The sequence below is a fragment of the Grus americana genome, chromosome 7 (assembly GCF_028858705.1).
Source record: "Grus americana isolate bGruAme1 chromosome 7, bGruAme1.mat, whole genome shotgun sequence".
Taxonomy (NCBI): Eukaryota; Metazoa; Chordata; class Aves; order Gruiformes; family Gruidae; genus Grus; species Grus americana.
In genome coordinates, this window is record NC_072858.1 from 35,567,392 (window position 1) to 35,594,695 (window position 27,304).

The window sequence follows — 27,304 nt, forward strand, 5'->3', positions numbered from 1 at the left end:
TTAGAAAATATGGCTATTATAAAAAGTCGTAAGAACTTTATGCAAATGTTCCATCTACAATGGAAGGGCCAGATTCTAATATCACGCATGATGCACAGTAACAGATTTTTCTTAGGTATGCCGGGATGCCCACGCTGCATCTCAGATTAGAATCTGTCCCAAAAAAGGATTATTGGGATATGAAAGAGCCAGTGATGAGGAAAATAAAATTTTACTGAGATTTTTTTTTCTCACCCTTACTATGTGAGATTTGGCGTTCAGCATAGTTCTTGATCTTTCTAATTTATTAGGAAAATTGGCAACAAAAACAATGACAAAATGTAAAAAATTGTTTTCCTCCATAAGAAATTCACATCATTAAATTAGGACAAAGAAGTCATCTCTCTATGCCCAGTTGCTCTGAGCAACTAGCAAATTTTGACTACATGAAGCATTACCTGAAGCAAAGAGCAGTGACTCCATTACCGGGGGATTCCCCTGGGGTGGTGTTATCAGGTATTGGTAGCAGTGTAGTTCTAGCGTTGTGGAGGTTGCGTGCAGGTTAATTTACTCTGCAAATCCTATAATCAGCAGCGGTATCTTCATTTATTTAAATCCCAAACTTTATTCTCTTTATTTTCCCCCATATCCAGATACCGTCTTTTGTTCTCATCTCTTTGGGGAGGAGGTAAATGAGATTTGGATACAAGCCATAATTATTCTGGGAAAATCACCCTGCAGCATTGATTTATATGCAAAATCTTGCCCTGCAGCAGCTTGACAGCTACACAAGGCTAGACAGGCAAAGGCTACAGAGCTTCTCTCCTTCTTAAATTTATTTATGGCCCTTGTCTCTTGTCTTTAATTCACAGTGACCCAGGTTTAGCAGGAGAAGTTGGTACATCTATCCCATTCTCATCTCCAGAGTAACCCAGCACCAGCCAGGTAAGAAACTCCCTTTGGATTAGGGAGATTTGATTTTTCTAACGTCATGGGAAGGTGAGGGGTGCAGTGAACCCAGCTCCCGTGCATCGCCCAGGGGCAGAGTTGAAGAAGCCCTGGCAACACCCCACAGTTAGAAGACCCCTTGTGACTTTAGACTACTTCAGTATTGAATAACAGCTGCAGCAGGCTTTCCATGATTTTGAATTAAAAGAAGTTTCTTGGAATGCTATTTAGAGTGCAAAGAGGTGGCTGATGTCTTGAAGTGCAGAGCGTACCTAATGACTTCCTTGGAAATCACAATATCAATTGGTTCTGAAAATGAGGCCCCTTGTCTAAATGGCCAGGTACAAAGGAAAGGACCAAACCCTTCAAAGTGAAGTGTTTTGTTGGGTCATTATTATATACCCATTATATACCCACTGAGCTGAACAGTTTTTCATTCCACACACAGGATTCTTATTTTATTGCAAACAAAGGGCTACTAATGCAGACAAATTGTAATAGCAGATTCAGTGTTTTTAGCAACAGCTAAACCCACAACAATGGTCACTGCAAATGTTTTTCTAATCTACAGCTTCTCATTTATTTCTCAGAGCAATACACTTGTGTTAGTGATGCTGCTGAGACCAACTGAGAGAAGCTATAAATCTTTATAACTCACAAGCGAAGCAATAAAATTTCAATGGCAAAATGTTTGTGTTCTGGAAAATGTGAAAAATATGCCACTATGTAGGGGCAGAGAACTTTTGCAGGAAATACTCATTAAAACTGATTGTGAATAATCAATAAACACCTGAAAGTCCACACAGTTTTAAGATGTTATCTTTAATCAAGACTTTACTTTTCAAATATTGTTTTAACTAACCATCTATCTTCAAATATTCTGAAAATAGAAGGATTTCATTCATCATGTATAAGCTATATAAATGCTAGCCAGAGCTACTTTTTTTTTTTGGGCATACATATTAAGGTATTCCTTTTCACAAAAAGGGTTAAGTATTAAAATTATATATCTGCTCATCTTTATGTAATAATATAAATTCAAAATTACCTTTTTCTTTTAAAACCATAGTAGTTTTTATCAGAAATATCATGGAATGTATCTGTAGTTGTAGATTTTTAAACTGCAGCATCGACAAATCAAGTTATACAGGATACCGCATCAAATGAAACCTGAATGCTGTGCATCATCAGAAAGTATGTTTCGCATCTCACTACCTCCTTTTCTGTCATGTTCTAGTTTCACACAGGGACACTTAAGACCCTAAAAAAGTTTTACACATGCAGATAATTAATATGCTGCCTTGTAACAAATACTGAGGACTCTAAGGGGTCAGTCTGTGGTGATACTTTCTTTTCATTCTTTTGCAGTTTCAAATTAGCTGAAAGGTTATTGGTGTCAGGTCTCTAGTTTAAAATCTTTTATTATCTAGGCAGTTTTAGTAAGGGTTCAAAACTCTATGATATTGTTGCTGATGCAGCAAAGGATTAGAATGAAAGATCTTGTTTGTATGATACTCTGAACAATAATTGGACTTTGATGGTGGGCGTGAGGATCCCTGTATCTCTCTTGCTTTTTTGTGACTTCTCTTATGTCCTCTGGAGTCACACAAGTCTCCATGTGTATGGGATAAATAAATTCCTTTATTGTCATATAAGAGAACAACAACAGGGAATTGGAAAATACTGTCATTAATTATAGTCTCCTGCTTCATCAGGACAACATGATGCAGTCACATTTGTGGAATGTATTCTACACAGCTGTAAATGAAAGTAAATTTCTTGTTCCACCATCTGACTTGAAAACGTGCCCCAGGAATATAATGGTGGAATAGCTAAAAACATTTTTTCTTTTATAGCTTTAATGTATGCGTGATCAGTTCACACACATTTGTCCTTGGAATTATTTCTTCTTCGGTCCTGAGACAGCGGTGCTTCTGCCTCCCTCATGCTTATTGTAGTGTATTTATGGGCAGCAATATTTTCCTCTCTTAACTTTGTAAGTCTTGTAAAACTGGTAATGCACAGTAGCTAGACTCCTCTTCTATCACTGGCTTTCTTTTATCCAGCTATTCTGTCTTCCACTGCACACTAATGCTTAAATTTATTTACCTTGAATGTGAGGACCAGAATTCTGCATGTTCTTGCAGAATGTAGTTGGCAATCTTGATTTTGGGCCTCCCAACTGCTAGTTTTAATTTCTTCCCTCCTCCTTGCTCCCCTTGTTTTTTTTTTTTAAACCTTGAGTTAAGCTAAGATTGACTTGACTTTGTTTATATTCTATTAATGTATCATTTTGCTATGTGTATTTAGAATTAGGGCAAACTTTTTAAAGAAAAACTGATCTTCTGTGTTTAGTCAAAATTCTTATAGAAAACTGAGTATTTGACATAAATTGAACATAGAACACATTTTGATTTTTGGGTTTTCATTAAATCAAACAGTATAATTAATAAATAAAATTTCACATCAGTATTAATTTCTCTTACGTAGCAGATGTGCAAGTGTTTTCTAAAAATAAAGATAATACATGAAAGAAAAAGACAATGCATCTTTGGAAGTTTTGGCAATTTTGAAAGACAACCGCGTGTGCGTTTTCCTATTTTCTAATCTTTTCTTCTTTTCTACTTTTTTGTGTGTGTTTCCTTGGTGTTGATGTGCTTAGATGATAGCCTAGCTTTGTATAGAGCATGGTAGTTAGTAGCTGCACTTGCTGTGTAAAGCAGTAGAAGGTGGTTGAGGTCTTCACATTAGACTGAAGGGGAAAGAACACCGAGTCATAAAGATCTGCCTGTTGCCATTGAGAGCTTCACTGCATGAGTGGTCTTGGTCTGAAAGTGTCTACCTGGTGTAGTACTAGCCACCACATCTGGAAAATTGACTTGAATGAGAGGCAAATTAAATCCTTCTGTTTTCTTTTATTTCTCTAAAAGATGGGTTAAATCATGCAAATGTTATTCTTCTGAGTTACTTCTTTAAAATGTCACAAGGGCCTGTGGAAGTGATCGTACTTCAGAGCCGCAGAAGCTGTTCTGGGGCCCTGTCCCAATGTGCACCGATTTCTGCTTTCATATTGGAGCCACTTCAGAGAAACTTAAATTAGATTAAATCATGAGCTTCCTCCGCAGTGAGAACAAAATAAGTTTTCTTTCAGTGCTGGTTTTGTGCCAAATGCTGCATACCAAATTTGTGGTATAAAATCCAGGGGAAATTGGGAAGGAAAAGGTTGATGTTAGACGATACTTTTCTTAAGTTTACCAGGGACAGAAAACATTTATATGGGAAAATACTTGTACTGGATTTCTGTGTCTGACAGTGAATCAAGCACCCATGCCTTTTCTCTCTTGGCATTCTGCTTTTTGCAGTTAGCTGTATGTGTAATTTAGTTAGCGGGCTACAACTGTCTCTTTCTTACTCATTCCAAAACAGGCAGCAGCTTTTGCTGAGTCAGATTTTCATCTTTATTTTCATCTCACTTTTTTACCTGGTCATCCACTTTCAAGCTAGGACCACAGCCTAAGAGTAAAGAATGCTCCTTACCCCTCTCATTGTCCCTTCAGCCAGGATTTTTGGTGCCTAGAGAGCCTCAGGCAGAGCTTCCTATCGTAATGTGGAAAAATGTGATTGTTACTGAAGCAGCCTAAAGGTAAGGCCTTCCAGCCACTACTAAAGATAGAAACTGCTTTTCTGTGGAGGTAGTGTTGCTACATGATTCTCCTGTCACTTTGCAAATGCTTCGCCTTCAGCATTTCTCTAATTGCCCATGCCATTCAACTGTGGTATGTTGTGAAAAATAACTGATACCTACTTTTGCCTATGGAAGGCTGGAGCCACAATTCCTCTTAGGGCTGACTTGACCTGAAAACCAAGCTCCCTCTGGCAGTAGACTTCTAGAAGCAGCAATTAAGTAATCCTCCTGATGATGGCTTTGCCTTTGCATAATTTTTTTAAGCCAGGGCAACAGCTTCTGGAGTTTATGGGGCAATGAGGACTGGAGCAGTCACTATTTCGCTCGCCCCATCCAACTGCCAGCAGCAGGATCTTTTCCGGGGCTAAGTTCCTCTTCTGCTCCTCCTGCCCCTCTCTGTGGCCATGGTTTGCCTGTTACCTTCAGAGCAGCAGAGCCTGGTTTTCGATGCACCAGTGGGAAGCATCCAGCTGGCTCTGCCACCTCTCTCTGCCCCTTCAGCAGCAGCCCCAAGTGCTCAGACGGCCTCAGCCTCTCAGGTCGTGTGTGTGGTGCTGGAGCCGGGGAGTCTCCTGATGTGAGGAAACATTCCCCATCAGGTCTTGTAGCTTGATGCTGAAGCATTTTCATGGCAGATGGAATCCAGAGGGAGTTTAGATAACAAATTTCTATTAAAAAAAGCTTGCAGCTTGGTTAAAAGCATCTCTCAGATTTGAGTAATCCAAGTATCTGGCCTGCCATTTTTCACGGTTTTCTTCTAGATTACAGTGATATTTGAGTGTCACATAGTTACAGCAATTAGTTTATTTTTACCAAGAAAAAAAAATTTGTCTTAATTTTAAACCTCAAACGGACTAAAACTTTTTTTAAATCTTCCATTCAGGTGTGGGATGTACTTGTGGTAATAAATAGTTAGACACAAGTGTTTATAACAAGACGCATTAGACCAGCCTTATTTTATCTAGGGAAAGAAGTGCTCTTCTTCACTTTAAAAGAAAAAATAAAATATCACCAAGTGAATCCTGAGGACACCAAGTCATTAGTCAGGGAAAAATCCTATTGAAATCAAACTCTTAATGGACTGGCCAACCACCAAAGTGCATACTCATATGTGTAGAAAAATTATTTCAGGCTAACACAAATTTATTGAAAACATCTGCTCCTCTAATTAGCATACTGAGTACTTATCATCTTTACTTGTTCAAAATGCCAGACTGTTTCATTACAACAGGAGGTACTGTAATGTAGAAAAGTTCAACCAGGACTAAAAAGCAGCCATCACTATTGATTTTTTAAAATAAAATATTAAATATAATATTTTGTGGTTTATTGTAACAATAAAAAATAGTAGTCCTAGTAGGTCATGTATGTCACGAACAACCTCTGCCAAAACATGAAGTACAAATCTACAACAAAATTTTCATCTAATAATAAAATTTTAAACTCTTTCCTAATTGTAAATATCCAAAAAGTATCCATTAACCCTTCCAATTCCTCTTTTACTGGAGTATTTTGAAAATGTTTTGTTTCATCCTGACGAAGTTTTTTACACTGCCTGCAAGATACAAATTCCAGAGCCCAGTCTGTTGATCAGCAGAATCTGTTTACCATGAAATAATGCCATGGTAATCTCTGATTGCAGAGAAACACCTTCTCTTGGAGAATTGTCATTATTAACATAGCAGGTTCAACTAGCATTTGTGGCAGCCACAGCAAGAGCATAGCTGGTGCAATCCCTCTTACTTTTTCTTGCACCTTCATATCATTCTTTGTAATTGTCTCAAACCCTAGACTCTGGCTTTTCAGCATTTCAGGTATTTGCTGCTTTTAAACCTTACCAAATATTGGATGCTGCTGACTGAAGTTGAAAGCAACTTTGAAAATAGAGACACGACATTCTACCATTTCGGGATGCACACCACTTTCTTACTTAGGGCAATAAGGAATGAAACAGTGGCTACAGATAGAAGAAAGAACGTGGCTGCTCTGAACCCAAACCTCTGCCAGTGTGCTCACAAAAACCTCACTGTGGACAAAGTGGGCTGAGCCAGGGAGTCATTGAGATCTGTATCATCTCCGCTGATGACTCGTTTTATATCTGTAGACAAGCCATTTAACTGTCTCTGGATCAAATTCTCCTTTGTTGTAAATCCATGAAATTTTGTGCATTTCATGGTACATGTGTCAGCTGAGAAATTTACCCAAATTCTTTCTCTGGAATATGTCAAGCTGGTGAATAGATTCAGCATTAACCCCTCTAATATTAAAGGTTCATAAGAGATTTCAGGCTTCAAAATTTAAAACCAGTTACCAAGCTGATAAAAAATGATTCCTTGACTCCCACGCTACTGCTTTTAAGAATAATACCAATTTCATTCTGAGTAGGGATATGTCAATCTGACCCTAAATGAGCGCAAATAAAAAAATTTTGTTACCAGCAAGCACAAAGATCTGTTCTGCCATTGTTTAGCAGAAAAATAAGGTTGTGCTACATTTATGACTATTTCCTTTCACAGCCCTGTAAGTTAGGGATACAATTTCAGTAGCTTTCCATATGCTAGGTGTTCAGTTGTTTGGGTTCTTTTTTTCTCTCTAGGCTTGCATGGATTTTAGACTACATCCCTTAAAAGAAAAAAACTCTTCAAAGTGAAATATTCCATTAGATTCAGTCACGTCTATGCTAGTGAGAAAATTTGTACTTAGTAGCTCCTCTTGTTATTGTCAGTTCTTTCAGTGCAATGTGAATTTTTTTCTTGACTTTCTTTAGTAATTTTGTTTACTGTGAATTGTGTTATTCTAAATTATTGCTCTTTCAGTTACAGGGAAGAGCTAAAAAGAACTGTCAGTAAAAGAGAGGTGGACTGTGGTTCTCGGCTGCTATATTGGTGTTGCGTATGCAAAATCACCTTTGCTAGGGCTGTGGGTGACACCATACAACTCTGAAGGTTCTTGAACTATTGCTGTTGTGGTAGGTAATAAAGGTAGATACAAGGCTCTTCTGGGGTGAGGGAAATTTATTCCATTGACTTCCCCAAAAGTTGCTGCTTTGGGAATTGGAGCTTGGGGTATGGTGGAGCCAGAAGGTTGCTTTATTCTTCGATGATAGTATCAATTTTTTAAAAAAATCACATCCAAGCATAAGAAAATGCCTTGTGATCAGTATATTGTGTTAGTTCTTGGACAGTGTAACTGGTAGTGGGAGGACATTGCTAGGATTTCTTCTCTGAAATATGCTGTCTGTGACGTGCAGATAAATCCCATGGCACAGGAAAGCGGAAAACTGAAGGAAGTGTCAGACTGCATTTATTTTAATTTTCTCTCCATGCAATTCATGTGAGCTAATGGAAGGAGTGCTTGCCCCAGCATCCTCTTCCAACTGCAGATTTCTTACTCCCAGAGGTGTCTCTGGAATGTGAGGGAGCAATGCAGCAGGAGTTGCTAAAAGCCACTAATTAGAATTCTAATTAACGGATAAAGATATGTGAGGAATCCTATCCTCATATGGGATTCAAATACAGTATTTCAGCTATAGTTCCGTCAGTATTAGGTTCAGCATTAGCCTCCTTGGATTTTGCCTAGAAGTAGAACAAATGTTCTCTGTAGAATTAACAGTAAAGCATTTTATGTGCTGCTGCATGGAAGCTTTGAGGGAATTGGCTGATCAGACTCACCTCTGTCTGCTGTAGCTACTGCTGCTGTTGGGGGAAATGAAAGTTCAGGGATCATATGGCAGAGCTATGCGATGGAGAAGGCCTTTTGAAAGCAGAGAAGTTTGCCTTTCAGGGAGAATAAGATTTGTAAGGGGTGGAGGGCCTGAGCGGAAGTTCAGGGAGAGAAATTCTGGGTAGTTTGACATCATTTAGGGGAGGTAGCCTGCTGCTTTGGCAACTCCCAGGCCCTTGAACAAAGTTTTAAGGGAATGAAGGCACTGATTCCAGCCCAAAAGAACTGTTAGCAGGAGGGCTGCACTTTGAGATATGAGCAATACCTTGAAGAGGTGCAACTCCTAGCAAGATGGAATACCTGGATTTGAGTATAATTCTGGGAGGAGGAGATTGTGGTTCTTAACTGGATGAGTAGACAGTACACTGCCAAATTCAGGTAGGAAATAATAACATGCTGCAGGGGGAAAAAGTAAAATAAATGAGGCCGTATGCTGCACAAGTCTTGGCTAAAGGGCTTCCACTGTAGGAAGAGAAATTTGAAGTGGTAGTTAATTTAATCCATTACTAAAATGTGTCATTCATATTTTCATACATTTCTTTCTTCTCAGCATCCCCCAAAATGGCAATATTGGCAAGTTTAAAAAGATGATAAGATATTCACATATTCATATATTCACATATTATCTCTATATATTCCTAATACCGCAAAATATTCACCTGACTGATATACCAGTGAATTCAGTCAAGAAAACAATCAGTTTAATGAACGCAGCATTTATGTGAAAAAGTTGCATGGGAATCAGTAATGGTACCTCCCCTTTGGGTACCAACAAGCCACAGGATTTGCACTGAACATGCTTGTGATGCTTGAAGCAAGACCACAGTCTAACAGGGTAGGAGGAGGGGAACTCCAAAAAGATTAGTGGAATGGCAAAAACCATTTCTGTCTGCTGCTGCGGCAAAGATTGTGTTAACTGTTCTGCACGCTACTGATTTGCTTTGGTGAGGGCTTGTTGCAGCACCAGGCAGGGGTTGGCAGTGCTCCTGCAATTCAGCAAGCACTGCACCAGGTGGGAGGCTGTAACCAACACAAGGTAACTATCGGCTGAGATAAGCAATCAAGCCCCAAATGCCTCATTTCCAGCAGTGAAAACTAATCCTAATAATGTCTATTCCAGAAATGCTGCCTTCTTGGGGTTTTTGGGGTGGGGGTTTTTTTGTTTGTTTTTCATTTCAGTGGTTAAAACCCCTGGCTTTTGTAATCATTCCTAATGATGGTTCAAATACGCAGTAAATGTAGCAGTGGGTTGAGCCTAATTTGTTCCAGTTCACAACTGCAGCCCTTCTAGATTCAGAGGGTAACTTTCTTCCTATTTCGACACCTCTGCTTACAACGTTAGATCTTTCCTTACTGCTGTCTAAGGTTTGGATCAGTGCTTTGCTGGCCATGTAACAGTATAATCTTTACAAGCTGGGGGGGAGGTTTTGTTCTGTTGCACAACGTCTTTTTGATTTTGTTTGTTTTATGGAGGCATGGTGCTGCCAGTGCCTTGATGAACATTTGCAAATACTAGAGAATTGATAGGTTAAATATTGCAGTGCTAAGGCTCCTCGCTGTTACAGTTTAAGTGGTTACCTGTAACTTGAATTAAGAGCCAAAGCTAAAAGTTCCACAGCCTAATATTGCTAAAATTGGTGTGCTTGTGTCTGAACTGAAGCTCTGCTGCTTCAGTGACTAAACAAAGGTATTTCTTAGACTAAAAACACGGTGTTAAACATCAGGAAGTCAAGTTATATCAGCTTGATATTCAATTAATGTTCTTTCATATACATCATTATCTCCTACCATAAGCTGTGCAGCTGTTCATGAAATCTGCACCCAGTCTATAGCTCGTGACATATCTTAAACAGATATTTTATCAAAAACCCCACCATGTCTAACCTTGTAGTCATCAATATAGAATTTCTTACATTTAACTATTAATAAATGTATACCTTCCTATATATACGTATTCCAGCAGTGTCGTGTATGTTCTAACAATTACCCACATTTAATGCTCTTTCGTGACCTTTATGCATGTAAGGAGCAATGAAAATGCACTTGGGACTTGTACATGTCATGGTCAAATTTAATCTTTCATGATTGAAAGAAGCAGAAGCTGAGCATGTAAGATAGAAAATAGTTCAGTAATTGCTTCTTATTCTGGAAAATACTGTGCTGGAAATATCTTCGTCTAGTCCTCTATAGAGAACTATCTTCAGCCACATCATTGGAGGTATTGAGGTTCATCCATCACAGGAAGATGACCACAGTGCTAGAATTAGTAGCAATCCTCCTTGGGTTGCTGTATTCCTCTGATTTTTCCAACATATTCGTATACTGGTTTTTAAAGTTAAAATGTTTTCTTTTTGGTAGATTACTGAATGCAGTTCCCTGTTAATGGAATTACTCTTGGCTGAGAACTAGAGAGAATACAAAGATCTGCTAAATTTTCTAAAACCCCTAAATACATGACTTTAAACTGCACAGTTGGTTCCATACTGAAAACAGTATCTTTGAAAGCTTAAATGAAGATTAGATATATTCAGGTATGACATGTGAATATGAGATAACCAGTTTTTCCTAGAATGATGAATCCAACAGGTTTTGAAGATTATAGTATTCTTTGCCTGAAGACTGATTGCTCTGAAAAGTATACTTAGAGACTATTTGGAATTCTTGCTCACTGACTGTGAATCGTGGCATTTTCTACCAGTAGTCATGTTTTCATGTCTCCAAGAGCTCTAGGAATAAAGAAAGGCAACACTCATTTGGAGAAATTGTTCCCCCCCACCCTTTATGAACTAACTTCACTAGTTAGAAATGAGTTAAGAGTTTATTAGTATCTGAAGTTCCTCACTATTCAAAAGGTTTGTTTCTGTTTGCTTTTGGCTCATTTATAGCAGAAGAATAGCAGGATGGAAAGTTCATTTTTTGGGGTTATACTTGTTCTCCCTGAAATGTCATAATTGCGTAAGGGTTGAGATAGATTTTCTTCTTTCTGTTCTTTGAATGGGATCAGCAGCAATATAGCTGATAATGAAGTGGCATTGACTCTGGCTCTGGAATTAGAAGGACCATTCTTATGAGAAGAAATGGTCATTTATGCAGGGGATGAGCCAGTACCAACTGCAGTGATGTATTTTTCTACACAGACAAATGAACTGTGAAGTAAAGGTTCATTAAGCAAAGAATATCAAATATGCAGAAAACTGCAGAAGTTATCAAATACAATTTAGATGAGCAGGAACTGAGAGGAGCTTAGAAAAGTGATGGCATCAGAGAACTGATAGCTTTTCAGAAACAAATATCTGTCAGAGCTTTACATTTTAATTTTTTTTTGCATTTCTTAAGTCTGAAAATATTTCTTATTAACCTTTTACCTATTATAATTGCTCAGTTGCACTGAAATTGTTGCAAGGTTGGCAAGCTTTAAGTGTAGCATCAGCCTGGTTCCTGGAGTGAGGCAGACACCTTTATATTGTCGAGACTGGGCATTTCAGTGGGATCTGTGAGGAAGGGTAATAACAAATGAACCCTAAATTAATGCCTGTTATAGCCTTGAATGTTGGTTTATATTGCCAGCCTAGGCTATTGCTTCTATGGGCCTGTTTTGTATATTGATTTTACAAAGATTTATTTTAAACAAATCTTCTCTGATAGCCATTGTATATCACTGCTTTAACTTTTAATTACTGTCTAGGCAACTGGTTTTCTGAATTATATTCAATGTCGCAAGTATTTTCTTTTCAGCTGCTAGGAACTGTTACAGTACAAAATTTAACAGAAGAGAAACATTCCTTCCTGGGATAAAAATGAGGACTATGATTTGTAGCTTTCAGCATGCTATAATGGTATCTTGAAGCAAGATTTGGAGAGTTATGTGAGATTCTGGAATCACACTGTATGACAGTCTGGTGAACACAAATGGTCATTGCAGGCAAAATTGCAGGCTGAATGGAGTGAATGGGTTTGTGGTTTTGATACACTTTATATTCAAAAGCTCTACGCACACTGTTGCATGCAAAATTTTGTTATGGGTAAGTAGGGAACATACCTTACATGCATAGCAAAGAATTTACTGGTAATCTAGTAAAAGAATTATTACTAATCCAGATGTACTTATTATAGAAAAAGAATAAACAAAATGAAAGAATGCAATTTCAGGAAAATGTCCTAATAATGAAAGAGTTGCAACTGTTGCACCCTCCTTAGTACCCACCCTGTTCTCTCCAGCATGTTATGCTTGTTCTTCCACCACTCCTGTGTGTCCCAACAGTGGGTACGCGCCTTCCTCAAGAAGTGGGAGGGTGTTACATGAGCCATCTGCAGCCCCCGGTTCTTCATTAAGAGGAGAATTTTGGCTTTGGGGCATTCCTCTACCTTGCTCCTGGGTCCACTAAGTTAACCGATAGGGGTCCTTTGCTTTTTCTTTCCTCATGGGTTCCCAAGTTCACCTTACACACAATTCTTTATATGTGTATATGTGCTCTTTGATCACGTTATTATCCATAAGTCAGTTCTGCGGTCACATTCCTTTCCCGACAGTAATTAACTATTGGTGATTATATCCCTGGAGCCTCTAGTATCATCCTCTGCCTTCATTGGAAGGCCTCTGCCATGATCTCATGACTGTCAATAATTTTGACAGCAGTTTTGGATATCTTATGAGTGACCTGGGGATACTCAATCATAGTTTTATGTTAAACTGAGGGCATGGCCATAGCATTTAGCATATGGTTCTTTCCTTTACAGTTTGGTACTGATCCTGCCTTCTAGAGGCTATTTCATTTTTAACTCTGTCTTTTCTCTACTGAAATGAAATAAGTAATCATCTCACCTCCAAAACCAGCCAAATCAATAAATCTAAAACTAATGGTATAATACTTGAATCAAATAGCGTGGAACAGCTGCAAAACTCATTTATAATTGGTCCTAGGGATTCTTTTTCCTGGAGATTATCTACTTCTTATGTACAACATGCATGCATGTATCTCTATTGCTACTGCAGGTTCTTGGCAAGTCTGTTTTTCTGTAAATCAAATTAATGGTCTGAGATTTCTTTCATAACAGTTATTTCAGTAATTTCCTCTTATCTGTAATTTTCATTCCCAATGAATGAAAATTGAACAAATGTTCGTATTCAAAACTTTGGATACAATAGAAGCAAAATATTGAGCAGCTCATGTTACCTTCAGTTGAATTCCATGTTTACGCAAAATAACTCAAGAGAAACTTAGAGTAGTTGTCAGTAATCAAAGTTGTTTACAATGAGATAATGTTTTAATACAATGGAATCTTTCCTTAATTCAAGATAGTAAATCAATTCTTAGTGTTTGTTTCTTCTAAGCTAATATGTTGGATTGAGGTGGACAATTTTTAACTGATATCTTTCTTACACTGTGGGGAAAAAGTTACAGAGGAAACAGCAAATCTGAGAAAATATTTATAAACATGCATATATAAAAGGAGCTGTCATATATAAAATGCCTCATGTTTTTATAAAATGAAATGTCTACTTGGAAAAGTAATAATTTAAGAAACAAAGTGGAGTATAAAAAAAGCCCTCTTACCGTTGGGGGCTGGGTTTAGAAAACACTTGTGTGCCCGTCACTCGGCAGACACTGTTACAGAACTGTACTCTCAGAATTCTCTGAACTGCTGAAAAAGAGAATCGTACTTGTTTTAAATCCAGCTTTAAAAAAGCTTACTTCAATAACATATTGAATCATGTCAGTAACTGATGAAACTTTAAAGGAGATATACTGGAATGGCATGATATAGTCTAACCTCAAATCTGTCCCTGTAATTTTTATTTCTTGCATCTGTATGGAGGGGAGAGAATTGTTAGATCTGCTTTGCCCCCACCTAGGTATATGGGTTTATTTTAAATGTATTCCAAGACTTTTCAGTTGCTGTGCCTGTAATAAAAATCCCACATCACTTACACAAATCTTCTGAAATGAATGTCATGGAAGCTTTTACATGTTTTGGCCCTGTTGATCAGTATGTTCTAGTGAGTATTGAAGAGACGTTCATTTGAATAAGGTAATCAAATTCATGCTGATAATAGAATAGAATCATAGAATCTTTAAGGTTGGAAAAGACCTCTTAGATCATCAAGGCCAACCGTCGACCCAACACCATCATGTCTACTAAACCATCATGATATGATCAGAGATACATTTTTCCAGTTGAAAATGAAATCTGTAATTCTGATTGGCTCTAAAATGAATATTATATTTAGTGATGTAATTATGTCTTCCATAAAAATACTCCTTATGAGAAGTAGCAGACAATTATAGTAGTGGTTTTACTAGAAGATAAAAGACTATAACAGGTATGGCAACACAGAAAATTGATGAGTTGTGTATAAATAAGAACATTTATCCATCTTCCCAGTAGTGCTTTCTGTTAAGAAACAAATTAAATACTGGAATTCTCCTTTTCAAGGCCTAGTTACCTTTGCATTTATGTCAGCTGTGTCTCCTTAAGTATACAGTTCATACAGGGACAGGAAGGCCACTAGAATGGTTGGTTGTTTTCTCGTTGGTTGGTGATACTGTCCTTCCTTTTCCTAAAAGGGCATTTTAAAATCCCTACATATTCTTATTCCACAAATCTGTGTTTCTGGCCTGCTGAATGGCAATAGCAACTAATAGCTCCCTTCAGCAAACCATGCCTTTGCCTTTAACTTTGCCTTTGGAACAAATAGTCAATTTAAATTTGTATTAAATGTGAGTTTTGAATTGGATTGTACAGTACTGTCCTAATGTGAAAGCTATGACTTTATAGCAGTCTTTATAAAGCATACCTCCATAACTTATCACATGTTCTCACTTCTCTATGTTCTGGGTATATGTATTCTGTAAATCACTTTACATTTTGTAGTCTCTATACATGTCAAAATAAATCGAAACCTAAAATTGAAGTACAAAAGTAATTTATTCCTGAAAAATCCAATTGGTATTTATTGTTAGCCACTTGGCACTTCCCCTTTCTTTCATAGAATCATAGAATGGTTTGGGTTGGAAGGGACCTTAAAGATCATCTAGTTCCACCCCCCTGCTGCAGGCAGGGACACCCTCCACTAGACCACGTTGCCCAAAGCCCCATCCAATCTGGGCTTGAACACTTCCAGGGATGGGGCCTCCACGACCTCTCTGGGCAACCTGTGCCAGTGCCTCACCACCCTCACAGTGAAGAATTTCTTCCTAACATCTAATCTAAATCTACCCTCTTTTAGCTTGAACCCATTACCCCTTGTCCTATCACTACATTCCCTCATAAACGGTCCCCCCCATCTTTCCTGTAGGCCCCCTTCAGGTACTGCAAGGCCATAATTAGGCCACCTTCTTTTCTGCAGGCTGAACAATCCCAGCTGTCTCAGCCTGTCCTCATAGGAGAGGTGCTCCAGCCCTCTGATCAGCTTCGTGGCCCTCCTCTGGACTCTCTCCAACAGCTCCATGTCTCTCCTGTACTGGGGACCCCAGAGCTGGATGCAGTACTCCAGGTGGGGTTTCAGAAAAGTGGAGTAGAGGTTTTTTCTGTGGTCTGCCTCTTCTATTCTTCTAACGGAGAACAACAGTCTTCTGCAAGTGGTTAGTCGTGATCTGACAGACTCGATCAGGCAGCTGGATCCTCTCATGAGTCCCAATCATTTTCACATGGTTACATTTTATGATTCTTAACATGGTTGTGCCAATTTACCACAAGCAGCTTGTTTCCAAGAGTAGCAGATTTTCGCTAAAGGCCGCCTTTTGAGAATCCAGGTTGATGTTACATATATCATGATAAAAACTATGGAAAAAGGTGCATGTCTTGAAAAGTGTGAGCATTTTGTGAGTTCATACCAGATTCAGATCATTCAAACTGATTTGTGTATCAGCTGTGTTTCTCATGGTCTATTTGGGAGCATTTTGCTGCCCCACAAGATGCAAACTCTTATTTGTGTTTAGGAGATCAGTGTGTCAGTGAACATCAGGGGCCTGGTGCAGTGTGCACTTGCTGCAGGACTGTTGGGCCCTGGGACTTGGTACTCCACGCTCTCAAGATTGATGAGAAGGGTGTTGAGTGACGTTGACTCTCCCTCACTGCTGGTAGTTGCTGTTCTGCAGTACTCATTAGCTCAATGTTGACTGGGATTTCACCTCTTTGTAATTGCTTTTTAGCAGGGTTAGTCATCTGGAAAGCCCATAGTGCATCCTAGCCCAATGCTTTTCTGAAATCAGGCTCATCCTCAGGCACCAGTTGCAGAAGTCATCAGAAAACCTTTAGGCCAACCTTGGAGTTGTCTGTGTTTAGCCTCAGGCACAGGATTTATTACAGTGTCTCTCTGTCTCTTCAGAATGCAGAATAGAAATTTTCTCTTTCTACATTTTGCATCTTCCCAAGAAAACCAAAATTTTGGCTCAGACAAGATATTTCTGAAGTCCTTATAATACCTCTTGGGATATTATCATCAGAATCAACTTCCTCACTCGCTGGTGATCTTTACAGATATTGCAGCATAGCATCGGTCTGTTCAGATCACTGCTTGCTGTATGAGGCCCTGCTGATACACCACCAACTTCCAGACTTACTTTCTTCAGCTTCTGATCAAAGGCAGCCTGCCTTTTCCACTGAGATTTCACCTTTGTTGTTACCCTGCCTAAGCTAGGTTGTAGTTTGCTGGGTTTACATTGCTTCCTTGGTTTTTGGTCCACCATCCAGTCATATTTATTCCTGTCTCCTCCAGATCCCCCCCCTTTTCTGAAAGTATCAGGATGTATTTTTCTTTTAGTATGGCAGCTTAGATAGTCCTTCCCAGTGATCTCCCCTTTTAATCTCAACGTGTTTCTCAGTTTGGAGACTCCCAGGAGTTTTCTGGTGCTGCAGGAGTCTTCTGTCAGCTCTTTCATAGCTGCTGGTCCGTCTCCATGTGACTGGCTGAAAATGTCCTCTTTTCTTTGGCATTCTGCTTTGCACTAATCAGCAGGGTAAGTCTTCTGACATCCATGCTGCCTAGCTGCCCTCTTGCTCTCCAGTACGTAGCACAAGTGAAACAACCCATTTTCAGAGCTTATGTCATCTCCTAGTTCAGGAGATCATACTTACCTTTCTCATCATATTTCTTTTTTACTTCAGGCTATTCTAGGACATTGGCTCTGGCTGGACATCTCAGCAGCTCAAGCAGAGTTGCTGACATGAAGCCTGGATATTGCAGGTGACAAGTTTGTGTGAGATGACCTACATGCTTTGCAAAGGCTCTGGCACTGAAGTGCTGCAATTGCAGCTGGTCTAACAGGACAACATCTATTGTGGTTTTGCGGATGTAATAGAGAATTTGAGGGTGTTTCTAGGTCTTTTGTGCTGAAACTTCATACTGTGTATTTGGAGAATATGGTACCATTCGTGTGTCACATAGATTTCCAGTGCTGTACCTGAATTTATCTAAATTTGTTTCAGATTGTTTAGCAGCCATTGGACATCTGAATTTCACCAGCTGCTCACCTTTAGCTGGAGATGAAGCAAATCTTTTTTCAGTAATTTTCCCTTAGAGCCATGAATGCTAGTCACTAATAAGTGAGGAGAACTGAAACAGATGCCAGAAAATTAAAGTCAATTTATTTTATGCATAACAGTAACAAGGCATTTTATCTTGATGACAAACAGTGCTATCTTAAGTAAGCATTCATTTGACCTAGTGGCTTTGATATCAGTTGCTATTAATATCCATGCAGCACTCATTAACAAGCCTGCAGCTTCCAGCGATTTAGCTGAACAGTAAGTAAAACTAGATGTGAAAATAAACTGACCTATAAGCAACAATTTTTTTAGAAAAACTCACAAAAAACCACCACCACCAACAAAACCAAAAGGAAAGTACATTAAAGCTAATCCAACATAATACAGGAGATCAATAACCGTAGTCATTTATGAATACTATCTTATAAATAGAAAATAGATATGAATGATGAAGAGTTTCTAAAATTAGAATTTGTCTCATATGAGATACTTAGAATAAGTTTATGCAAGTCATGTTATGTCACCATAGGAACAAATAAAACAATGAATGGATGACCAACATAAACGTGTGCCAAAATCAACTGTACCAAAATAGCTTTCATGTTCCCAGAAAATTGAAGGAAGCTCTCTAAAAGCAACTAATTTGCAATACAGAGCTGATGAAATAACATTTGCAAATGTTTCTGCTGTGTTGGAAGGCTGAAAGGATACTTACCAATGCCCCTGGATCACAAAGTAGGAACTGAACTGATTTCAGTACCTTCCCCCATTTCACCAGCTGTGTACATAAGCCCATGAACTATCTTTTAGCTTCTTCCTCTAAAAGTTACTGCAAAACTCTTGTTTGATGGGTCCGTATATCAGATTCACAGCTGTATCAGAAGCCTGACTCAGTAGTTATTTACATAAAAGGACAGGTCTTTCTTCTTGTTGCAATATCTCTAGTTTAGCCTATAATTTTTTTTCTAAACTACAGTAAACTTCAGTAATTGGATCAACACCAGTTCATGTCAGGTAAGCCTACTGTGCAACAGGTTTCTTCATTTTCATTCTGTAGCTTATTCTGATGGTACTCGTTGGACAAGGAAAGTTTTAATTATTGATGCTGTGATCAAATCTGATGGTGCCAGGAAAAGCTAGAGCTTTATTTCTGTTCTTTGTGGCATTCTACATGCAAGTTACTCAGCTATCAGATGAGTAATCTGCATTAGAGCTCATTGGAGAGTTCTGCAAGTAACAGAAACATTGATTGTTTTGTTTTGTTTGGTTCGTTGGGGTTTTTTTGAGGGAATAGCATGAGGGAGGTCGAGAACTAACTATTGATTCATAGCTTAATCCTTTTAATGTATTAACAGTTAGTCTATGGAGAATTTGAAATTAAACAGTGTTGTTCACACTTTAAGGAAAGGTAAACCAATATTGCATTAAAAGACCTGTGATTAACCTGACAGCTATTAATGTTGATGGCATGGTCCCTTCAAAGCAAGTGGCAGAATCCCTTTGGTCTGACTAGGGCAGGATTTTTTCTGTTTGAAACGGAAAAAAAGATTCAATATTTTTACAAACAGATTTGATTCAGTTCCATCAAAAGTCAATATTTTTCAAATTCTGTTTAATCCGATTCCCATTCTGTAGCCAGTATTACACTAAAATGGCCGTTCTAGTGGTGGCTCATAGTACAACATGAGTGGTCATTGACATCAGTGGACTGAGATTGCTCCTTTGAGGTTTCTCACCAGATAGTAGCTCTCTGAACAAAAACTCTGTTATGATATGAAATATTAAACATCAGAGAGGCAGGACTGCTGACAGCACTGTAATATTGAAGACATCTGTCTGATTCATAAATATATTATATTTGGTTTCACAAAAGCCAGGGAATGTCAGATCATACAAGAATCAATTTAGATTAGAGAAGTTCAGCACAGTTTTAACTCCAGGGCATCATTATTTACATCACTCGGTGACATAAACACGATCCCGATCACATCTTTGCTTTGAAGAAGCTACATGTGTTGGTGGTTCTTTGCATAGTACATCTCCAGAGACATAAAACTGAACCCTGCAGAATTTGCTCAAATTATCATCTTTATGTTTAGATTATAATAATGCTCAGAGTATTTCTGTGGTCTCTGCTTACATTTCTGCACTGTTCAGGTATGCTTGTCAGTTATAGTGGAGGTTTGCCAGTTTCAGACAGTTGAAAAATATCTGTTTCTCTTTCCATACCTTAATCTGACAGGCGTTCCTGCCTTACTACATTTGAAAGAAACAGCAACAGCATAAGACAAATTAGCGTCTGTTTAACTCGTTACGGAGCATACTGGGCTTCCTTGCAGAAACAACTGTGTAATAAATCCTTTTTGGACCTTATCTTTTGTAAGAGCAACGCTATTTTCCTCTTCAGTGACCATCATCATCTCATTGTGTTGCCTCTTATGACGCAACTATCTCAAAATAACAAAAAAATATTTCTATAGGCCTGCTGACTGAGGGTAGTTTAAATACTTGTGTGGTATTTTATAGGCAGGGCTACATACTTGGAAAGCAATTGACTCTGTACAAACTTGGGTATGTTTTTGTTTTACAGGACATAGAATGCAATTGGAGAGCTTATATAGAATAGATGACCAAAGATGATAGTGAGAGTGCAGAGTGTGGATATTTAAAAAAACAAAACAAAATAAAGGAATTGAAAAATGACCGGATAATTACAGGTCAGAATATTTCCAAAATACACTTTTTTTACAATACTGACATTGGAATTGGTAATTTTTTCCTATTTTTCTGTGAACAGAGGAGAAAAGGAAGAAGGGGAAGAAGCAAGGACAATTTCTGTATTCTAGTACAAAGTTTTGGGCTCTTAATATAGCTTTTATGGCAAACTAACGCTTCCACCACAAGGAAAAATACACAGAAACTGCCTTTTAACAAAGAAATGGAGGCCTTCAGTCTGTGTGTTTGTTATCATTTCAGAGAAAGCTTTCTAAAAGCTCTTTCTAGTCAGGAAGGAAGAATTTTAAAATTACCATAAAGTGGATCTGTCATCCCTCAATCTGCTTTAGGAGTCACTTTGAGAAAGTACTCCATGAGATTCGTTACCTTACATTCTAGCAGATGTCCTGAGAAAATTCATCTAATAACAGGAGCTGGAGGAAAGACTGTATAGCTAATTTGTAGTCAGTATAAATACCCCCAGGTGAAACAATGCTCTGGTTTAGGAAGACGACTGATGGACAATCCCATTTTAGTAATCATTCCCTGACTGCATAGCCACATTTCTTTTCAATAGCTTTCTTCCTACATCTGTAAGTAGCTTCTCTTCCTCAGCAGTTTGTTGTTTAATGAGATACAAATACTCCTCTGAAATGCTTTCATTATGATAAAATTCACTTAAATGGCATGATTTTTTGTGGTGTTTTGCATTAGGCTTGTGTGTCCTGTAGAGCACTGAGGATGAATCAATGACGTGATGAGAAAGACTGGTGGTATCACCACTTCTGCCTCTACTGCTGCAGAACCTGCACAGTGAGCAGAAGAGGAATTTCAGGAAGATAGAAAGCTCCCCCAGAGAAACAGACTCTCCCTATATACCATATCAGCCTATGCCACACCATTCATGTGTAATCTAAACAGGTAATCTGAGCTGTAATTTTCAGATTTTCTCAACTGTGTGCTATTGACTTCTCAGGGTTAAACTTTTGGGAAGCACAAAGCAGAGAATGCATCAGATGGACAGTACACCCCAGATACTGGGGCCAGTACTGTAAAATATCTTCATTAATGACCTGGATGATGAGACAGAATGTCCCTTGGCAAGCTTGCAGACAGTACAGAACTGGGAGAACTGGGTGGGCTGCCATTCTGGGGGACCACAACAGGGTAGAGATACGGGTTGGCAGAAACCTCAGAGAGCTCCACAAAAGGAACTTTACAAACAAGTGAAGTCTTATGAAGTTGAGGAAACAAATCAATAAAGGACTGTATGAACAAGACAGCCAGTAGTGGGCAAGCTGCTACCATTTCTTTCGGAAGGGAAATTCACTGCAACGCTGGTGATTCCTTGAGATCTGTCTGAAAGTTGCACTGCGGTATGTATCCTTGCTTTTGACTTCCCAGCTTTTAGATCACACCTTAGCATCCAACACCTATAGGCTTTCTATCCTGTCTTTTCAGGTACATGCATGAATAATGGCCTTAATTTGATTTCTTTTTACATTTCATTAGATATTATTTTGTCAAGATGGACTATAATGTTTCCCTCTCGGATTTCCAGTACCAATGGCAATAATCACGTGTGATTACCTGAGAAGGGGTTGTAGTGATAACAAGAGGCCGTTGCAGGTCCCTTCTCTCATAAGACTCTTGAAATCTATAGTAGTGACCTCCAGAAGAGGCAGACCACAGAGGGCTTGCAAGGACTTCTTCCACTGAGTAGTTCTAAAGAACTAATCAAAAAGACTCCTTTGATATGAGCTCTTTCTAGATTGTCTTCATCTAGAAGTAAAATACTAGTGAGTCAGCAAGAAAAAAATCTTTTACATAATCTAAAATCTTTACAATATTTTTCAGATCTGCTCCTGGGCAAATTGTCCCACTATACTGGAGGAAAATTAATAGAAAATGGCCTATTAGTGTCTTTATTTATAGTTCAAGACTCAGCAACTCAGTGATTTATATTTTCAATTTAATCACACCAACTGATGTAAGAAATAACTGGAAATGCAGGTATGACCTTGCTCAAGCACACTATATAAAATTCAATGTAGCAAAGCTTGTATATTGAAAATTGTGCAGTAATAAAATGTTTTTTGCATTGTGCAGCTTGCCAACTATGTCAATACAAGATAATGGTTTAGGCAAATTACATGACTAAAGAATTAGAAATGTAACTGGAAAAAGGAAACATAATACTGGGTTTGTGGGAAGAACTCATTTTATATGATAAAACTAATTTGTAATTTGATCTTTAAAGCAGAACACAAAAAGAGTACTGAAGCACTTGAAATGTAAGGTCTATTATAGAATAAAGGAAGTGTGAAGACAAAGAAATAGTCTGACAGCAGCCTAGGCAAGGGCAAAAGAATTCTTATTGGGCACAGCTAAACATTGTATTCTTAAGAAAATTATTTGGTTATTTGAAATAAGGAGCTGATGAAGTTCATGGGAGGGAGAACAAGAAATAGTTTAAAAATACAAAGTTCAGGTTTAGAAATTTAATTTAATTGACTGCATTTTTATCTTCACTTAAATCTTTCTTAATATACTTGGGCAAGAGAGGAAAGTTACTGAACTAGTGGAAGGGCAGAAATTCAGCTTAGAAAATACAGTTCCTTATTAATGAGCTTCCCAGGCTCTATGTGCTTATGCTGAAAAGAGAAACAAGGGAGTGTGAGTGACTTTGAGCATTAACACAGGTCAGGAATGTGGGCCCAGAGAATACCCTCGCTGGAGCAAACTTCCTGTCTCATGTGGAACACGTGCATCATCTTCTGTAGGGAAATGAGGTTTTGTTCTGCCTGTGCCCTCCACCAGCTCTGAGCAGGAAGTCACGCAAGTGCTTTAGGTATGGCCTTTTGATCACCAACGTTCAGAGCAGGCTTATGTCCAGCTGGCTCAGAACCCAGGCAGGTTGTTCTTGTTTGCAAAATGCTGCATGGACATACCCCTGTGCCGCAATGATGTTAGGTGTTTCCTTTGCAGTTTCCTTCATTTCTCTTTTTCCATCCATGCTTAGCCTCCAAAAGTATTAAGCAGAATAGCTTGGAGTGATGTTGTAGCTCATTCTAGTGAACGTGAAGACTGATGAAGTAGATGGGGAGCAGTTTCTGATATACTAGGCAATTTGGATTATGTTTTCTGTTGGTGAAAGCGTAGCTGCTTTTCAGACCCAGCTTGTTCACCCAGGATGTCTGTATGAGGCTTTTGTCTCTTTAACATTAGGTGAAAGGACTTCTAGCAGGACATTAAGTATTTTCCATTACGTAGTAATGGACAAGTAGTAAAACTTATCTATTCCCCGGAATGTGTGAGGTGTATAGTCATATCCAAATAACTAACTGAAAGGAAATTCTCTGGGTAACCAAATGGTTCTGGTGATGTGAGTACACCATTAGAAAATGACCTCTAGGATCAAAGAAAGTTTGATTGCAGTGGTTTGAGGTATTTCTTACTAGCAACAGTGGTGGTTTTGTTGTTTTTTTTTTTTGTCAATCTTCCTCTTGTTTACACCTCCATGTTGGGAAGAGGACCTAAGCCATTCAGTGCAAACATCTTTCATACAAGTTAGTTGTATCTTTTTCAAAGGATAATTCCTCTCCTGGTACAACTCCTCAAAAAAAACCGTAAATTCATTAATTTGTTGAAATACCCTGATGTCCTGGCACAAGTGCAGAGAGTGTGATTATTCCTGAGTTGTTAAGGGAAGGATCATTTAGATGCAGAAGTTCACATTGCTTCATTGAAAGACTCTGTAAAATGATTGTTGAAATAGGTTTTTGGTCTATTAGGCTCCTCACTAATCTTTTGGGGGAACTCATTAACATGCTTGAATGATAAAAGGCATAAGGATAGCTTTCATCAAGTAAAGTTGTTAGTGGTGCATATCATGCATGAGATGCATTATAAGTTGTGTTTATGATGTGAGAAACCTTGTAATAGCATCTGATGCACTGCATAAATCATTGCATTCTTGGGACATGATAAATGCAGAGAAATTTAATTCTGGGACAGTTCTTAAACACGAGAAATCAGCGGATTGTATAAAAATCCTCCCTCATATTATACATTGGCCTTCTGCTTACAAAGTATGAATGATGTACTCCCTCCCCTTTTCCTATACTCTACAGGTCTTTAAGTACGGGGCTTGAGTGAAGAGCAGCAACACTGAAATGCTGTGGCCTGTGTCCTTTGAGTCAGGTAGAAATAGTTAATCACATGTCAGAAGCAGGTTTTGGGCTATGATTAATCCCACACATTGAGAATTATCTTTCAAGAAATTGTTTAAGAGAGGGCATGAGTCTTTTGGAAAGAAAATGAGACAGCTTGCCAGAGAAGAGTATTTTAAACATCCTGTTTGTTGAATAGATACCTGGTGAGAGAACTCGGCTTTGCGTTTGAAAGAAGTATTATTCAGCAAATGAAACCCTTTCACATGACTGTTATCCTAGTTTGAAGTCCAATAATGTATTTTGGAAAGAGGAACAAGACTTGGAGTGTTGAAAGTGGCAGGGAATATAGGACATCACAAATTTCTGTTCAAACATATTTTTCTATATTTACCATATTTTGCTTGTGCTTTTGTAGTGAGCTGACAATTTATCAGATTTTTGCTTGTCAGTCTTTATTTGAAATTAATTTGCTAAGGAGAAATGTCTAATAGCAGAGCTCTCAAATTACATTTTCTTGGGCAGGCAAGTATGCCTACAAGCCCAGGGCCTGCTCTTAGAGCCTTTATTTACAGTTCTTATCAATCTAATAAGTAGTCCACTTGTCAGCCCAGCCATGAAGTGTCTGTAGAAGACATGTAGGAAGAGATCTACAGAAGCTGTAGAAAATTATTTTAAAATATTTAATGAAATACCTGAGTTTGATAAAACAGTGCCATGTGCTGGACTCATCTGCTTGGGCAGAAGTACTCCATGTGTTCAGTCAAGGACTTGCAATTGCTGAAACCTCTTTCATCTCAAAGATAAAACTGCTAATAAGTTTCATTAGCAGCATCCCCTGCCACTGGGTGTTCAACCACCTTCTCATCTAAACTTGTATGTTCATTGATACAGAGAGATTATGTTACATTGTGGATTTACGCTGCCAAGATTTAAAAAGCAAGAGTCAACATATAAATGGAAATGCTCTGCTGCTGAAATAAGTAGGGAAGGCAGGCTTTCTAAGTTAGAGCCTAAAGGGAATTTTTGCCTTATGGTTTACCCCTGTGTCAGAAAGTTCCTTTTTTTCGTATGAAGAATAATTGTGGTGACTATTGATTACATGGTTCTAAAGAATGATCAAATAAAAGCAGAGAGTTAGGTTGTATTATACGTGTGGGGATGAACAGGCACAAAGGTTTTAATCTCTAATGAGAAGGCCATAGAGGAAGTAGTATAGTCCAAGAGGAAAGAAGTTTGGGTAAAGTTTCCAATGGTTTCAGTAGTTCTAAAGCTTCTTCTCATGGGCAAAGCTCCCAGAATAGTTTATTTGAAAGTATTTGTTATGCCTTCAGATTGCACTGTTCTGGTTAGCACACTTTCATCCCACTTCTTCCTCAAGACTGGGATAGTTTTGTTCATGTTCCATTCAGTGAAGGGGACAAGATGTTTCTTAATTGCTTGTGACACAATCAAGAGGCATCTTTTGGTTATGTCATGGGTAAAACTAAAGGAATTAAAATTTACTGATTTTTATAGTATGGCAATTACCGAAGTTGTTCTGAGCTTGTTTTATAAATGGTGCTGGTTTGATTTATTTTTTTTTAATGACATTGCCATTTTTTTTTTTTGTCCACTATTTCTGGCCCACCAGGGTGTGTTTGAAACCAGTGTGTAAGTAAGATACAGTAGTTAATAATGAAACCTATGCAGCTTTTACTACTGATAGTATAAAGCTTGCACAGGAGAAACATGAAGCAGATGTTGCTTTCCTCTTTTAGCAATAGTAAAACTACGCTATAGCCTTTGAACTCTTGAAGTCCGTCAAACTGTTAAGGGTTCTACGTTCCCAAAATAGAAAAGAGACAAGCAGCGGGGAAGTGCAAAACAACCTCCATCTTCAGTTCAGCACAAATGTGATTTATGGTCTCCTTTAGCAAGTATTTCAAAAATAGCAAACCACATACTTAATTTATGTCAAAACAAAGCCAAGTGGCCTTGGTTGAGCATTTCACTTTGTAGATGGAAAAGGACAGATATTGAAATACCCTATCTGAGGATATGAGACCCTTAGGAGTCTATTTACCGTACCTTCTTTTGACAACTCTTATTACTTTTACCCTTGCTTATTGTACGTTGCCTATATCAGCTCACATCTCATTGCTGATTTTCCCTTTATCATGTTGCTCTCATGCTTTATATCTCTCAAGAGTTTGAAACAGAAGAAAGAAATGTGATAAACTGAGGGACAATTACAGATAACGTATTGCAGTTCAGAAATATGAGAGTATTGCCCTAATTTCAAGCTCTTTGGTCTCTTTTATATTATTAACATTAACTCTCAGAAATATTTTAATAGCCAAGGGAACGAAGTCTTTTGATCTCAAATTCATAAAGCTCCATTTATTACAAGAATGGCAAGGAAGAATGTAAATGGTCATATGACTCTTACAGAAGGTGAAATGCAAGTTAAAATCCATCAATAAAATACAATAAAATAGAGCAAATTGATATGAACATTAAAAGAAATTATATTACTAATAACAGCTGCACTGTTAAAATTAATTCATGAAACTGTAAAGACTGGTCCCTGCTTCATGTTGATCCCTGGATG

The 27,304-nt window shown here is 38.2% G+C and overlaps 1 long non-coding RNA gene across 1 annotated transcript in view; it reads left to right on the top strand.

The window, feature by feature from the left end:
- The window catches only part of LOC129208898 (uncharacterized), a 48,981-nt gene that overhangs the window by 16,138 nt on the left and 5,539 nt on the right, over window positions 1–27,304 (top strand). The window contains exon 2 of the long non-coding RNA XR_008577907.1: window positions 852–924. This is a non-coding gene — a long non-coding RNA (uncharacterized LOC129208898). The remainder of the gene's footprint in view (window positions 1–851; window positions 925–27,304) is intronic.